Genomic DNA, 17,942 nt, shown 5'->3' with positions numbered 1-17,942 from the left:
CATTCAGCAAAACATTGACATAGTAGAATTTCCTCAAGAGAATGTAGTTTTCTTTCCTTGAATAGCACCAAAAATGAAAATGACCTCATTACACCATGGCATGAACTCAGAAATAGTTGTGAAGACTTCAACAGAATATATACAAATCTGACAATCTCAAGGCATTTAACCAAATGCTTCATTTTCCAAAAAAACGAGACAGTGACAGCTTCAAATTACAACTCACTACAATATTATACAGCTTCTAAAATTCTGCTGCTATTATATAATTTTTAGTATTCTGTACATTAAATGTCTGTGCCAGGAAGTTTGAAATTGTTAACTATCTTATTTTAAATAAAGTTGAAACACAGATTATATTCAACTACACTAACTGTTGTGATAATCAAACTATTTCAGGGAACATATGCTTTCCAACGTTAATAAAATTTTGGAAAAGCTTGTAAATATGCAACATAAATTGATATTGAGTTTCACTCATTCTGCAATTTGTTTAGTAAAAGCTTCGAAAGCTAAGCAATGGTTAAAAAAAAAAACAAATTCAGGAGTAAAAGTTCTCCTGTGCTTTCATTCTAACTGGCATGACAATGGCAGGAGTCCTGTTCAATTTAGAACACAGCTCCCAGTAAGAGCAAAATATGTCCTCTACTGGGGTGGCACGGGGCGGGGGGACACTTCAAGCAGCCAAGCAGTTGAAATTCATGCTGTATCTTAAAATAATTTACATGTTAAACAGAGAAAACCAAACACTGTGAATCTATTGAGGGTAGAATTTTGCTATTCAGTTCAGCTGTGGAAAGTAGGCATTCACTTGTTAAAAAAAACTACTCAGATGAAACAGAAATAGCATAAATCAATTAAACCAAATTAAGTCAAACAACAGCAGTGTTTTACGTTATAATATGCATGCGCAAATTTTTTTATGCTAACATTTTTTATGCAAATTTCATTACAGAAGCTATTACAGTTAAAATAGCACTGAACATACTCAAAGTGACATGTAAAAATAAAAATAGCAGAACAGAGGATGGTCAAACCTCAAAACAAGTGCTATAACCACCACCCAAAAATGCAGAATAAAGGAAGTTGTCTCCTTCAGGGTGAGGAGAAAAAGTCTCATTCTGTCTACTAGGTGGGGGGTCCTTAAAGGGGAAATCAGTTCCATGGCCTAGAGATTTTCAACCTTTTTCATCTCAGGGCACACATAAAGTAATTACTAAAATTCTGAGGCACACCCAAAAATATTTTGCCCATCTGACCAAAAAACAAACAAAAAAAAGGTATAACTTTGATTTATAAAAACAAAACAGTAATCACCTATTGTCTTTGCTCCAAAGTGACATTTTCTTTTGTTGCTTTTTAGAGAGAGAAGGGAGACGGATATCCATTGGTTGCCTCCCACACACACTGGGGCTTGGGATTATGTCCTGACCTGGGGCCCCAGGCCCCTACACCAAAGCCAGGGATCATCCCGCAACTTAGGTGTGTGCCCTGACTGGGACTAGAACCTGCGCTTTTGGTTACAGAATGTGACACTCCAACCAACTAAGCCACACCAGCCAGAGCCCAAAGTGACCTTTTTAAAAAATAAGGTGAGTCTATTGATACTTTTTTAGCCAATCAGATGCACCCGTATCACGCAATGTGACCAATGTGACTTATTACATGACCTATGTATTTATGGTTCAAGACAGGATGTTTACACACACGGCTACTGTGTTGGCTGTTGTCTTTTTTGTATTTTTTTTAACCATCTCACAGGGGTGTCCAACCTTTTGGCATCTCTGGGCCACACTAGAGGGAGAGTTGTCTTGGGCCACACATTAAATACACAAACACTAATGAATACTGATGAGCAAAAAAAAGATTTTAAGTAAATTTACAAATTTGTGTTGGGCTGCATTCATAGCCATCCTGGGCCACAGGCTGGACGCCCCTGAAAGGGAAAAGAGATCAGCACACCTGAATAAGGAGTCAGATACTGCATGTTTTTAAAATTCTTGAGGCACACTGATTGAGTATCGCTGCCATGGCCGTCCTAAGTGTTTAAGAACAAACACAATGAGTCATTACTAACAGCAAAAAAGGGCAAGCACTGTTATGTTAGCTTCAGAAGCATGCTTATCCATACTAACAATACTGCCTTTTAATTCCCACTAATGAACCAAGCCAACTAAGTGTGAATTGCTTGAATGTACATACATATACACATACATTTATCTCAAAGACCCCAGAAAGAAGTGAGCATTAAAATTTTACTCCAGGAGAATAACTGGTTATCTTATTAATTCTCACTTGATTCCATTCAAAGTCATCGATAAAACTGCTACTAGAATTGTGACAATACAAACTCAGGCAACATAACCCAAACAACACAAATTTCCCCCTACTTAACAAATTTAGAAATGCTTCAGAGAAAAAGAAAATCTGCAGTACATAATTTCAGTCTCTTCCAACCAAATCTTCATACACTCAGATATACTTTTTAACCACAACCACAATTCACCAGAGGAAAAAACTTCATAGATAAAAATTTTATTTACTCTCTCTCCCATGTGCTACAGGTAACGAAAACAGATGCTGCTCCTTAAAAGTCACTATAAAATAAAGAAACTAAAACCCAGGCCAAATACAGAAAGGTAGGAAGCAAGAACTACAAATAGGATACGCTGGAAACAAAATGACCATGATAAAAAGTTCAGTGGCTTCACTAGAAGAGAGGCTCAACAGGATTTCTTTTCAAATAAAATCCAGCAATGGGGTGCTTAAAAAACACAAAGATAGCCCTGGCTGGTGTGGCTCAGTGGATTGAGCGCGGGCCTGCGAACCACTCGATCGCGGTTCGGTTCCCAGTCAGGGCACATGCCTGGGTTGCAGGACAGTTCCCAGCAGGGGATTCAGAGAGGCAACCATACATTGATATTTCTCCCCTTCTCTCCTTTCTTTCCTCTCTAAAGACAAATAAACAAAATCTTTAAAAAAAACACGAAGATAATAAAAGGGTAACAAAAAACTGCATCAAACTTAGTCAACAAAGGAAAGCAAGTATGAAAACATCATTATCATGCATGGTAAAATTTATTTGACAAAAGCTGTAGTGATAATTTGAAATGCCATTATGCGATAATGGAAACAATATTTAGGCAACTAAAAGTATAAATCAACACAAAGCACCACCTACATCATGTAGTCAAAACTATAGGATACAAAGGCCATAAATAAAATTAATGAAGATTCAATGTACACAACTCAAATTTTATACTTCAAAGCAGAGGCTGATTCACTACAAAATGAAGATTGGGCTTTGAGGCCGTTCATTTACACAGATGCCTTCTTCTTTTTTTTTTTTAATCAAATCAATCTCTGTCCAAACTTTTTTTTTTAAGATTTTGTGCTCAGTCCACTGAGCTACACCAGCCAGGCCTACACAGATGCCTTCTTTTCTCACTCTACTCATCTGCGTACATAATTCTATATTCTACTTCTCAAGGAGGGTCCCACATATCACATAAGCTCTAGGCCTTTTAATACTTATATATGTCACTGGACTAAAGACAACAAATGTATCTTCTCTAATGTCTAAAAACTCCAGATCTCTGGCAACTATACAAAAAAAAAAAAGAGCAGCAATCAACAAAGACAAACTTCACATTTATATTACACTAAATCATTTAAATAATAAGGGAAAAACATGTTTTAATTTAGAAAATTAAAACGGGAATTTAACAACTATCACAATGACTAAATGCAGTCTCCACAGGTGAAATCAATTTGAATGTGCTCAAGAGAAAAACAAATAAATTCTAAAATTTTAGAAAACTATGCAATCTAAAGGAAAACAGAATATAGTAATTGGTAGCACTCACAATTTAAGAGCTGGTACCTGGGCCAGGAGCAGGTGGTAGGGGGGGACCTATTCTACAAAATCTAAATAAGTAACACTCAAGGGGTGCCTTGATTGTTTTAGATTTATTGGAAAACTATGTTAACATGTAGCAACACCCTGGCTGGAATGGCTCAGTGGATTGAGCACTGGCCTGCAAACCAGGGGGTAACTGGTTCAATTCCCAGTCAGGGCACACGCCAAGGTTTGCAGGCCAGATCCCTGGTTGGAGGGCACCCAAGAGGCAACCACACAGTGATGTTTCTCTCCCTCTTTCTCCTTCCCTTCCCCTCTCTCTAAAAAATAACTAAATAAAAGTCTTTTAAAATGTAGTAACAATAAAAAAAAGTTCATACAATATTTACTTATTCAAAGGAAAGAGTTCCCAACAAAAATAAGATACTCCTATAAACAACTACATAATGAAAGCTGAAGAGTTTAATTAAGGTAATGTTTTCACACCAAAATTTATAAAAGAAAAAACAATATACAAAAAGCTGAGATTTCAAGAACTAGAAAACTAAACCAACTGAAGATAAAATGGACAAAACTGTCTAAAAACTATCAAATTCATATCTGGAATTAATGACAAGAGTTGTAAATTGATTTTTAAAAAGAATACACTTTAAAATTCTTCAAGAATATAAAGGTGAACAACTACCTAATTCACTCTACAAGAAAAATATAGTCTTGATCACAGGTTTTATGTTTCCAGAAAATGGGAAACAAACACAACACTCATGCAATGCAACTTAATGAAATAAAAAAGACACCTTTTAGCTAAAGTGATAGTATATGAAATTCCTTAGTGTGTTAAATAAATGAATCGATGCATGTCCCAGGTGTCGAAGAACAATTCAACATTAAGGAATAATGTTGAACCCCAATAGCAGTTTTAATAAAAACAAAGAATAGCCATTTCTATAGATGCCAAATAGCATCTGATTAAAATTACACTGCCAACACAAGCATTCAATAAAATTGTAGCGGATACTTATTTCAACTAACTTTTCCAAAATATTTTTAAGCATTTTACAGCTACAGGGAAAAAACAGTAGCAAAACTTCTACTGTGTTCAATTTGATTTAACTCTTATTTCTTTAAAAGTTCAGCCCTGGCTGGTGTAGCTCAGTGGACTGAGCACAGGCCTGTGAACCACACGTTCAAGGTTCGATTCCCAGTCAGGGCACATGCCTGGGTTGCAGGCCAGTTCCCAGCAGGGGACTCACGGGAGGCAGCCATACATTGGTGTTTCTCTCCTTCCCTTCCCCTTCTAAAGATAAATAAATAAAATCTTTTAAAAAAAAAGTTCAAAGTCTGGCAGAGCAATACAACTATATAAATATGCTATAAATATTAAAAGGTAAGTAACCTGTATGGTGATAGAGGGTAACTGGACTTACTGTGATCGTTGCATAATATATAGAAATATCAAATCATTATGTTGTACACCTGAAACTAAAAAAGTTTTATGTCAATTATACCTCAATATAAACAAATAAAAAAACAAACAAAAAGGGAAAATATTAACAATGCACACACGTGACAAAGGACCTATGTTCCAAATATAAAAACCCTTATAGTTTAGTACCACAAACACCCTAATTTTTAAAACAGACAGCTGATTTGAACAGACATTAATGAAGGTATACAAATGCCCAATATATAAACAAAAGGATGTTCAACATGACCAGTCTGAGAAAAACAAATTGAAACCACAATGAGATATCAGCCATTACATACCAATTAGACTGGCTAAAATACCAAGTTTGGGCAAGAACCCAGAGTATGTGGAATTCCCATACATCTTTGGGTGTGAATATAAAAATGATACAACCATTTCATAAGAAACTGTAAAGCTATTTTCCAAAGTTAAACATACGCTTACCTAATAACCCACAACTTGGTTTTAATATAAAAGATATAGAAATATAAATTCATATAGTAACTTATACATGAATGTTCAGAGCAGCTTTATTTATAATTCCTAAAATCTAAATCAGCCCAAATGCTCCATCAGCAAATACAAAGACAAATAAACTTGGTAGACCCATTCTATGGAACACTACCAAGTAATAAAAAGGAACAAATTACCAAAATAAGAATACCATGGATGAATGACAACCAAAAACAACGTATCACACAGAAAGAGCCCAGACACAAGGGTAGAACTGTGTAATTCCAAAATACAAAGTCTGAAACAGGCAAAACTACACTATGGTGATCAAAGTCAATACAGTGGCTACCTGTGGGGGTTAATGGATGGGGAAAGGGCACAAGGAACCTTCTTCGGTGATGGAAAGGTTCTGTATCTTGCTGTTGGTAATGGTCACATAGTTTTCACATACACATTCGTCTAAACTCATCTAACGAGACACTTCAAATGGGTGCATGTAATTGTAGCGGTTACTACTAGAGAGTGAGGACCTAAAGGGAGCAAAGTGGAGGGACAGAGCAGGAAGCTTTCACAATACTTTTTATTTTCCATCTTTGCATTGCTTTCATCTTTGCATATGATAAGGTAAGAATTTTATATTGTAATGAAATTTTCACAAATTCCACTCAGTAGTGCAATCAATTTTTTAAAATCACACACAATAAAGAAATACATTCTTTATAAAAGAAGGTACGACTGTAAAAAATCTGATCATAATAAATAAAAACATGTCCGCTCTTAAGAGAAATTATCCTTTTTTAAGCTTTAAGTGATAGAAGAAATCTTGAAGTGTATACTGTTTCACCACAAAATAGAGAAACTAACTGTAGTAAATATAAAAGACAGAGTGGCTTTTTTTAAAGTAAGAGGCTAATAAAAGAAAATGGGCAAAGACACAAACAAATTATACAAGAAAAACTGCAATAGTAAAAATAAGATCTCAAACTTCCCTGTATATCATAAGAATGCAAACCAAACAATTTTATGTATCATTTTAACTAGCAAATTTATTTTCAACTTTTTTCTAATTCTAAAACAATGGCAATTGTAGAAAGTTTATAAAAGTATAAAGAAAATAAGTCAATATTTGGGTCTCTTATATCAGTTTTTTTCCCATTATTTTAAGAATGAACATCAGGACGAGACTTAACATATATTTTATATTTTCTTCATGTAAATTAGAGTAAGCAACTTCCTGTGCCATTATATGTATTTCCAAAAGCATATCTATGGGCTCCATTGATCTGCATTAAGTCCACCGGAGCAATGACCTATATTTTAACCGCTGGCCTCTTTAGGACAATTATAGCATGTCACTATTATAAATCATATCATGATAACTATCTTGGTGTAAAGAGCTTCATGGTTCTTACTCATTTCCTTGGTAAAATCCCTGGAGATACACTTATCAAGTCAAAGGATAAGGGTACACTACTGATAAATATGAACCTATACTGTCAAAAGCCGTACCAGTGGTATTCCCTTAGTGTTCTCAGCAACACTGACATGTTGAAGTTCCTTTTAGAATATATTACATGTTTGGTGAACAAAATCCAGACACAGGAAAGAAACAAAAATACTTAAAATCATCCAGGGATGTCTATTCATCACTTAATGAGTCCATTTCCCGCATGCATATGTAAGTGAATCTGTATTGTCTTGTATTGTATATTCAATATATTCAGCAGTTTTATAATCTGCCTCCCTGCCCTACTTAATGAGCATTTCTTCCTTGACAAATAGTCCCTTAAGAGTAATTTAAATGAAATTGACTACTACTTATTTTTTATTATTGACCATATAGGCTATTTCCAATATTGTATAAGTAACACTGTCACAAAATTTTGTATGTACATCTTTGCACACAGAGCAAATCAGTTCACCAGGAAAAATCCCTTGAAAAATAACTAACAGGTCAGAACATATGAAACATAAGACCTAATTCAGCTTGTTGGTTTGCAATTACAGTGGCAGTGTTAGATACCCGTATCCCCACACTGTTGCTTAAAATAGGTAATTTTTCATTGATCTTTGCTAACTGATAATTTTTCAATGGCTTCTCGTTTTACTTTGCCTTTTGTTTTTGCTCCTCGGTGAAGAGTAACAGTTTTAAATATTTACTGTATTTGGTTTTTCAATTGTTCATCCTGTTGCCATTTTTCTTTTAAGGTACAAGAATCACTTGTATTAATCAGTAAATTCTTTTTTAAATATTCAACTCTGATATGCCTGTAATGTAACCCATGAAATTACTACTGAGTAAAACTTTTTTAAAAGGCCCCTATGTACATCTACATTATTTTGCCTCCTATTTCTAGCTGAGACTCCCTGTTCTAACAAGTTCTCCCTGTTTCTAAAAAGTCGCCTGCATTCATAATCATATGCATAAATACCCTTTCCACCATTCTGCAATGGGGGAAAAAGTATTATTCCTACCCAGCCTTCAGTCCTTCAGTTGCGCTCCAGATTTGATCTCCTCCCACCTTTTCAAAGATCCCTTTCTCTAGTACCTTTCCTATCATGCTAGTAGTTCTTTAGCTTCAGCATGCAAACAAGAAACTTTTTTCTTTGAAAACATTTGCAACTCCAAATTTTACCTTCCTTCTTTCTCATCCATCAATATTTTTCTTGCCCTGTCATTCAGTGTAGTCTGGCTCCTATTCATGCCATTCCACTATCACTGCTCTCTGTAACCTGTCCATTGCCAAATCCAATCTCACATTTTCCACCTTTAGATTATGGACCAATCTGAGACAAGTGCCCTGCTGAACACTCCTCTCTTGGTTTCTGCCATACCTAACATGATTCTCATCTCCAGTTCTCTGGTGGGTTCTCTTCAGTCATCTTCTTCCTGCTCTCTTTTCAATGGCAGCCTTCCAGAGTTCCATCTTGAGCCTACATGGGTTTCACCTACACAATCTATCTTCAAGAACCATCTGCCCTGGCTCAGTGGATTGAACATGGGCCTGTGAACCAAAGGATCTTGGTTCGATTCCCAGTCAGGGCACATGCCTGGGTTGCAGGGGACGCACGAGAGGCAACCATACATTGATATTTCTCTCCCTCTCTCCTTCCCTTCCCCTTTAGAGATAAATAAATAAAATCTTTGGGAAAAAAATAATCATCTATTACTTTAGATTCCCAAATCTCTCTCTCTACCCAGATCTCTCTCCTACTCCATTCTTCCAGTTAGAAACAGGGATACCACCTGCCTGCCCAAGGCTGCCCCTACGCATCTCAAACTCAACAGGTACAGAACTAAACTCATCATAAAATTAAGTTTAATGATATAATGACTTGGAATGTGAATCAAGAGGTATAAAAATATTTGTTTGTTCTTGAGCTAATAATCTACAGTCAGAAGAGATAAGAAAAAAACTTTGGAGAAAAATATTAATTACAACATTATTTAATAAAACCAAAAAAAAGAAAAAACCTTAAAAGGACTTTTCCTTTGGGAAAGATGGAGTAGACATACTTTCCCCATTCCTCCTGCTAAGCTCAAAACTCTTTCATATTCGTAATACAGTTAACCTTTGAACAACATGAGTTTAAACTGCACAAGTCCACTTATACACAAATTTCTTTTCCAAAAAATACACACAAGTACTGTAAATATATTTTCTTTTCCTTATGATTGCTATTTTTTCTCTAGCCTACTTTATTGTAAGAACACAGCATGTAATACATATAATGTACAAAATTATATGTTCATTATATTATGTGTTCATTGACTATTTATGTTATCAGTGAGGCTTCCAGTCAACAGTAGGCTATTAGTAAAGTTTTGGGAGAATCAAAAGTTATATGCAGAATTTTGACTACCCAGGGGTTGGCACCTCATGCTCTGCGTTTGTAAAGGATCACCTGTACATAAAATGTACATAAAAAGATTCCTAGTGTTGGAGTGAATGGAAATAGGCTAATGGTTTGGAACCCAAGAACACCACCACCATGGTGAGTTACCTAGGTTTTCTTTTTACCTTAAAAAAATCCCAGAATTGGGGCTGAAAACGCCTGTGATCTGGAAATGCAAACGGGCACAAAGAAGAACTCTAGCCAAAGTGTGCTCTCTCTAGCCAGGGGACCAGGAAAAGGGCAGAACAGAAAGATGGAAAACTCAGACAACAACCACAGTACTCCAGTCACACACCACAGAAAAGAACTGTGGCCCCACCTCCACCAGCAAAGGCCCAAAGAAGCCTAGAATGCCATGCTCAAGGCTCTAAGGAGACCCCCCCAAACCCCACTGGGATGGATGCTGTCAGAGATTCCGAAGTTGGGAGCCAGGACGTTCAACTTTGCTGCCAGTAATGAACCTCATTCCCCAACAACATCAATGGATCCAGATCATGTGGGGAGCCAGGACTTCCACCCCCACCCAGCAGTAATGAGGAATGTCCTCCTGCCTCCGACTTCAATGGAGGCTGAGGGAGGAATCTGGACCCCTACCTCCCCTGGCAACAGTGAGACAGCACCTCCACCTCCCTCATCTTGCCAGAGCAACTATCAAAGAGTCAGCCAAAACAGATGGTGTGAGTAAGATCCAGAGCCTCAGAATAAAAATACAAAAATGTGGAGGTTTCCATAGAAAATCCAAGAATCAGGAAGACCTTACACTGAATGACAAAAAGAGGACAAATGAATACACACCAATAGAGAAATGACAGAGATGTCAGAATCACCTGGCAAAATCATTAAAGTGGTCTTATAAAAATGTTTCAACAATTCCAAGCACACTTGAAATAAATGGGGGGGAAAAACCTCAGCAAAATAAACCAAAATCTCAACAAACAAGTCTGTTTATAAAGAACCAAATGGGAAATTAAAACCGAAAAACAAAATGGCCAAAACAAAGAGTTCAGAGGATGGTCTCAACAGGAGATGAAAGGGAAGAAGAAATAATTAATGGACGGGAATACAGAACAACAAAAACTACCCGATCTGCAGAACAGAGAGAAATAAACTTAAAATGAGCAGAGCCCCGGGGCCCTGTGGGACTCTGAAAAAAGATCAAACATTCATATCATCACAGTACAGGAGGAGAGGACAAGGAGAGCGGGGCTAAAAAAGTACTTGAAGAAATAACAGCTAAAAATTTCCCAGATCTGGCAAGACAGAAACCTACACATACATACATTCAAGAAGCTGAGCAAAACTAACATGGAAAAAACCCAAAGAAATCCACACCAAGACACATCATAATTAGACTTCTAAAAATTAAAGACAAAAAAAATTTGAAGGCAGACAAAGAAAAACACCTGACTTATAGGGGAAAAACAATGAGAAGAAGAGCAGATTTCTCATCAGAAACCATGAGGACCAGAAGTGGCACAATTTTTCAGGTGCTGATCAAAAAGAATTTTATTACCCAGAACCTGTAACCCCTCCCAAAAAACAGCCTTCAGGAATGAAGACAAAGCAAATATAAGAGAATTTGTTACCCGTGGATTTACTTTAAACAGAAAGGAAATAATAGGAGAAGGAACCTCAGGAAGAAGGAACAACAATATGGATAAATATGAATGCTTTCCTTCTCTTCAATTGTCTAAAGTATGTTTGACAGTTGAAGCAAAAATCATAATAATGTCTGATATGGTTCTGTATGTCTGTAAAAAATACTTAAAATAATTGTATTATAAACAGGAGAGAGTATAGGGATGGAGAGGGAGGTAAGGTGTTCATGCTTCGCTCAAACCAGTGTATTGTGCCAGTAGGTGGAGATGGTAATGGTACCTGTGGGATTCCAGCTTTTTGCAGGTATTCTAGGTATAATGTGCTGTAACCATACCAGGGAGGAAATTAAGGCTCAGAGTTGCAAACGTATGTAGATAATAGTAAGGAGTGAATATGAGATTCAATCCCATAATCATTTGGCTCCAAATTCTTAATTTTTCTTCCCACCGGATTTTTTAAAAAGGATTGTTAGGACTAAAATTTAGAAACGTGGATGGGGAGAAACACTTTCTCACTAACCTCTAACTGAAATTCAGCAGTTTCTCTAATGAACCCCTGCCGCAGTCCGTGTCTGTGGCTGACTGACAGGGATCACAGACACTCTATGTAGCAGTGGGTACAGATCGTTCAGAACAGGACTTACACTCAGCACAAGTTAAATGGAAAGGCTTTTGTTTTTAACATTTTGATAACTGTATTTAAACATAATTGGTCTCCTTTATCATTTTGTGCCTTTTATTTTACACATGTAAAAAACAGTGTTCTGAGGAGTCCACAGGCTCCACCAAATTGCCAAGAGAACTGTGTACAAAAAAAATATTAAAAACCCCGGCATGTAGAACATTTTCCAAATTCTCTTTTATAAGAAACGTCTTCATGGACCACAGTGTCCACTTGCCACTGGGAACTGGAAGAATAACTCTGCTTTTGAGAAGACGCAAGAGAAAGAAAACCTATAAAATGAAACCATGCCAGAAGCAAAACACTTTAAGGTTCTCAAAAATCAATTCCACAAGAGCCCAGTCCTTGGATGACATTCAGAATCCATCCTGAAACAGCAGGGTGGCCCCCAATTGCCTAATTCATAGGCAATCCCGCTAAACAGATACGCAAATCTCGGAAATCAAAAACTAGAGTGACTCTCTCTCTCCCCCCAGGGCACGTCTGCTCAAATCTTCTGAGTATATGTTTCTAGGCTCCCAGGGGCCCCCTCCTTTTGCCTCTGTAACTTGTTTCCTTAGCTCATTTCTTTGATGGCTCCCATTTACTACCTCTGGAACTTTCTAAATAAACTTGCTCTTATAATTCAAGTTCTTGTCTCTGAACTCTTTCTTTGCCGAACTTAGGAACTGAGGTCCAACTTCTCTGGCAACTGGTGCCATTTCAGCCAACGTGGCACGTAACAGGGTAGGCCTCTGGAACACCTCAAAATATTTTTCTCCTTACAAAGGACAATTTTTAAACTAATCGGGCCTACCTGATATGCCCAAATTACACAGGAAACTTTGTCAACTAAGGAAATAAATTACATTATATTTGTATGTATATATTATTATTAAATGGATATTCTAGGGATTATATTAAAATCTCCAAGGTCTACAAAGTCCTGATACAATCCTAATTTGGAATTCTTGGTATCTTAAAATGTTATGTTATACAAAAGCAAAGTTCTTTATCAACTGCATTATAAGATCCAAAATCGTCATTTAAAAAAAAATTATTCCACTTTCACCAACCTTCTATCTCTTACCCACTCAGCCGACCCCACTCACTTCTTCTTAAGCACACGTTTTCCAAAGATGCCCTTAAATCTAAAGATGCCCTTAAATCACATGTTTTCAATCAATTTCTTTACTGAGGAAATGAGCAACTATACATACTTTCACATTAAAGAACACAGAATTCCTTCTCGCTCACATTTCACCTCTCCAAAAATAAGAAATACCCAAATAAAGGCAAAGCTCTTAGATGAACAACTACCAACAATGTTTTTCCTAATCCCATGATTATCCAAAGTTGAATATAAAAGACCTGTCATTTTCAAGGCCACCAAATGGGTAGCACATTTTAAAATTAAATAAATATTTCTAAATGCCCCCCCACCACACACACACAAAATCAATTCTTGATGAAAATGTTCTCAGTCCAAAAGTTGTCCATTTATATTATTGGATAATTAGTAATGTCAAAATTATCATTATTGTCAATTAATGACAATTGTCAACAGTATAGCACAGAGCACAGGTCTATTATATTCCAGATTTTCTCTTAATTTGTACTCACGCCTACCTAAAACCACATTATGTGAGTGCTTATTTTGTATATCTACAAATAGTATCACGAATTTTGTGCTGGGAAAAGGTAAAGGTATCACTTCTTCATACAGGAAATTTAAGGCAAAATTAATCATCAGTTCCTGTAACCACCAAGATGAAATCAAATAACTGTGCTTTGGAGAAAGCTTTAGAAACTGTGTATATATAGTAATTTTAGAAGCAAGTCACCATGCAAAGACTGATATACACACACATTCACAAAACAGTGTTACTCACAAATATGAACTTTTTACTGTAATAAGTATTGTACTCAAGCTTTATTTGTTGTTTGAATAGGCAAAGGGAAAAAAAGAGTTTCCCGCCCTGGAGGAAAACCCCTAAAGAGCACACTCGTGTCTGGTCAACCAAGTTCAGACACCTTGAACACCAAATGAAGGGCTAAGAGTTTCCAGTCAGTTCAGAGTAAATTACGGTTAATTAACTTTATGTTAGAAAATGTTATGAAGAAAAATTAAGATTATGTATACCTAACTCCCAATATAAGAAATAAAACATTAGCAATATGATTCTAGGCACTTATGTGTCCCTCGTCAATATACCTCTCCCTTCTTGGCCTCCCCACCCCAAAAGGTAATCAATACCTAAATTTGGTGTTTGTCATCCTCAGGCATTTATACAACAGTGATTTGTAGAACGGATGCCTCAAACTTCTTAAGCTATGTGTTATTTTTCCAAAGATTTATCTGTTTTTAATGAGAGTACGGGTAGGGAGGGAGAAACATCGACGTGAGAAACATCATTAGGGCTGCCTCTGGCAGTCACCCCAACTGGGGACCAAGCCCACAAGGCAGGCATGTGCTCTGACTGGGCATCCAGCTGGCTGGTGACTGCTGGGCAGTCCCTCACCTTGAGGGACACCACCCGACAGTCACATCAGTCAGGGCTTCAGCTACATTTTAGAGAGAGGATGCCATTACAAATCTTTAGCCTCACACTAATTTTTTCATCAGTCGCCACCATTAACAATTTTGGTAGAAACATATCCTGCCATCACATTTCTGATGAAGCCCCAATTACTCTTGCCTCTCTTCCCCCTCCCGATTCAGTGCTCTAGTCACATAACAATTTCATTCATTAAAAGGATCTATATCACTCTTTTCAGTTCCCCTCTAGTAAGTTCCAATTTAACATTCATAATTCTGTAGTAAGAAGATTCTGTATTTTAAGAGTCAGGAAACTGTCCCAACAGTGTGGCCCATTGGGCATTGTCCTGCACAGCAAAAGCTCGTTGGTTTGATCCCTGGGCAGGGCAAGGGCCTGGGCTGTGGGTTCATGTGGGGCACATGCAGAAGGCAACCAATGGATGTTTCTCACATCAGTGTTTCTCTCCCTCCCTTTCCCCCTCTCTAAAAATAAAGTCTAAAAAGATAATAACAAAAATTTAAAAATAAATAAATAAAAATGTTTTGAAGAGCCAGGAAACCAACATAAATGAATCCCAGCTTCACTGTTTACTTGTCATAGGACCTTGGGCAAATCACTTCTTCCCAAGCCTCCATTTCTTCATGTAGAGCTCATGTGTCAAACTCATTTTTACCAGGGGCCACATCAGCCTCATGGTTGCCTTCAAAGGGCCAAATGTAATTTTAGGGCTGTATAAATGTAACTGCTCCTTAACTACAGACAAGGAGCTTGGTGCTGCCACCGGGTAGAAACAAGATACCTGGGTGGATAAAACAAGGTGGAGGGCTGGATTCCGTGCCCCAGGGGGGGCCTTGTGTTTGCCGCCTGTGATGTAGAGAATGGAAAGAACAATGACCATGACAATGTCACACTGCTTTCCTATCCATACAGGGTCCTTGCTGGTACAGAAGGAAATCATGCACACAAAAGTTCTGTGAAAACTAAAGTATTACACAAATGTAAATCATAAAAAGCATTGGTCATAAAAAATTCTTAAGGATTACTTTAAAAAGTTAGTGTGCCCAAATTAATTTTTTATAATTCATTAAATAACCTAATGATTTTACTGCAGAACTCAAAATTATTAACAATGTTGAAATAACACCTGACTCAGTCTGTTTATAGTGAAATAATTCAACAACTGAATAATTTGTTCTAAATCCTACACCGAGTCAAGATTCTCACTTCTTTAGAAACTATGTAAAAGCCTCCACAAGAAATGACACATAAATCATGTTTTTCAAGGTAATAAACACTATTGGACAGAACTGGGGGTTCCCCCTTTTTTGTTATAAACAATTCAGAAAACTCTAAAGAATTACAGAATTTATTTAATGACCGCTGTGGGAATAAGTCCCCACTCCCACCCCCGTCCCATCAAAAGAGAAGAAAATCACTGTCTTCCAACCTGGGGGCGGCATTTCCTAGACGTGAGAAGCACGCTGGCCCAGTCCAAGTGAGGACAGCTCCCTTACAAGTATGAGACATCTACATACGGTACAAAAATACGTAAAAACTTTCTCAAACCCTTATTTAAAAAGGTCAAGTAAGATATAACAATCAGGTTACCTTTTTTTAAACTCAAACTCATGTGCCATATAGGACTTTAGAATCCAAAAGGACCTTAGATCAAATCTATTTCAGCCCCTTCAGTTTACAGATAAAGAAACCAAGGCCAAGAAAATATAGATCCTTTTACTGATTTTTTTTAAAATGTAGTAGCTGGGAGCTTTTACCCTAAAGAAAATATGATACAAGCCTTCTTCAAGGGCATCAAAAAACATTCTTTTCACAAAATGCAAATTGGAGACTGTAAATGTAACAACAAAAACTAGGAAACAAGGAAAGGACAATAGTAAGGAGTTGGAAGAAAGAGAAGGAGGCTCAACCCCAAAGGCTCAAAAATAGCTACTTATTAACCTAGACTTAGTACCTCCACCCACAAAATATCTATTAATTACAAAGGGCAATGACTAACTTTTCAGCAGATAGCTAAGTTATAGGATTTAACATCAGCGCCGATGAAGAATTTAACGCACGCCCCTGTGATATGACGTGCTGGAGGCTTTTCTTTCGTGCCATTTCTGTCAAAACTACGCAGTCCGATTCTAATAAGAACAATCAGATCATCCAAATTGTGGGGTATTTTACAAATAACCTGAAGACTAGAAAGACATGAAAAGTAAGTGCAACGCGCAATCCTGGACTGTATCCTGGACCCAGCGCCAAAAAAATGTTTTGTTATAAAGGACATTATTGTAACAATTGGTGAAGTTTGAGTTAAGTTAGATAATAATGCTATACTTTCCTGATTTTGACAGCTGTACTAGGTTATACAGAAGACTTTTTTTTGTCTTCAGGAATTAAACACCAAAGGACTATCACTTCCACAACTTACTTTCAGGAGGAAAAAAAATGCAGAGGGTACTGTGGAAGCACATGCAGGGGCACTCAGGCCAGTCAGGATGTTCCTCGGGAAAGGCTTGTTGGAACTAAAAAGCCTTATTCACATCTAGAAAGATGACTAAGAATCAATGAGCTGAAAAGGACACTTCACAAAGGAATGTCCTTTTCACACAGATTGTGAGTAAGTGTGATCACCGTGTTTCCCCAGCACACTGTGTGCCAGCACGGCTTACAAATAGCTACCGGGCAGGTTTCTGGGGGCAGGTGGGGTAAGAGCAGGGGCCGCAGAGCAGTAAGTGCAGGAGTGACGAGAAACGGATGACAGGGAGACAGGAAGGAGGAATAAAGGATGTAAAGGGACACTTCCAACAAAACTTCATTCTCTCTTCAATCCCAGCTCTCCTAATTTTTCAACCAAATGGAAAATGTTCCAAGAACCTAGGCATTGTTTTTAAAAGAAGAAAAACTTAGGCAAAGCCTTCATTATTAAGGAAGGAAGGAGGGCAAGTAGGTAGGTAGATAGATAGGTAAATATATAAATGTTTAAAATAAGGATTTTAAATTTTAAAAAATGTTGAAGGGACAAAGGAGTGTATTTCTCTGGCATTTTGTAATCAGAAAATATGGATTTGAGTCTCATGTTATGGGACCCTGAACAACTTATTTAAAGTGTGAGCCTCAGTTTCCCTATATGTAAAACAGACTTAATAAATTGTAAAGATTAAATAGGGCAATGCTTGTTAAGTTTTTGCCATGGTGTCTAATGCACAGAAAATGCTCAGTATATGAGGTCTAACCAGAAGGCATCCAGTCAGATAACATGAAAAATCGAGACATTTATTGAAGAAGATGCAAGATACAAGAAACACTGTACACAGGACAATGACTCCTCAGTCCCCTTCAAAGTAGGCACCTTGGGACTTCACACAGTTCTCCCAGTCACCATCAGGCTACCTATCATATTTTCCTGAATCTCATTTACGGTCTGAAGACTCTTCTTCTCAAAGGTAGCTGTTTTTTT

At 37.1% G+C, this 17,942-nt stretch overlaps 1 protein-coding gene across 1 annotated transcript in view; it reads right to left on the bottom strand.

Annotated features, from left to right (window-relative positions):
- Window positions 1–17,942, bottom strand: part of RRAS2 (RAS related 2) — a 74,124-nt gene that overhangs the window by 40,849 nt on the left and 15,333 nt on the right. The gene's annotated exons all lie outside the window — the stretch shown is intronic.

Source organism: Sturnira hondurensis, unplaced genomic scaffold, assembly GCF_014824575.4.
Source record: "Sturnira hondurensis isolate 20B ecotype Veracruz unplaced genomic scaffold, ASM1482457v3 Scaffold0006505, whole genome shotgun sequence".
NCBI lineage: Eukaryota > Metazoa > Chordata > Mammalia > Chiroptera > Phyllostomidae > Sturnira > Sturnira hondurensis.
This window is presented reverse-complemented; position numbering and strand designations above follow the sequence as displayed.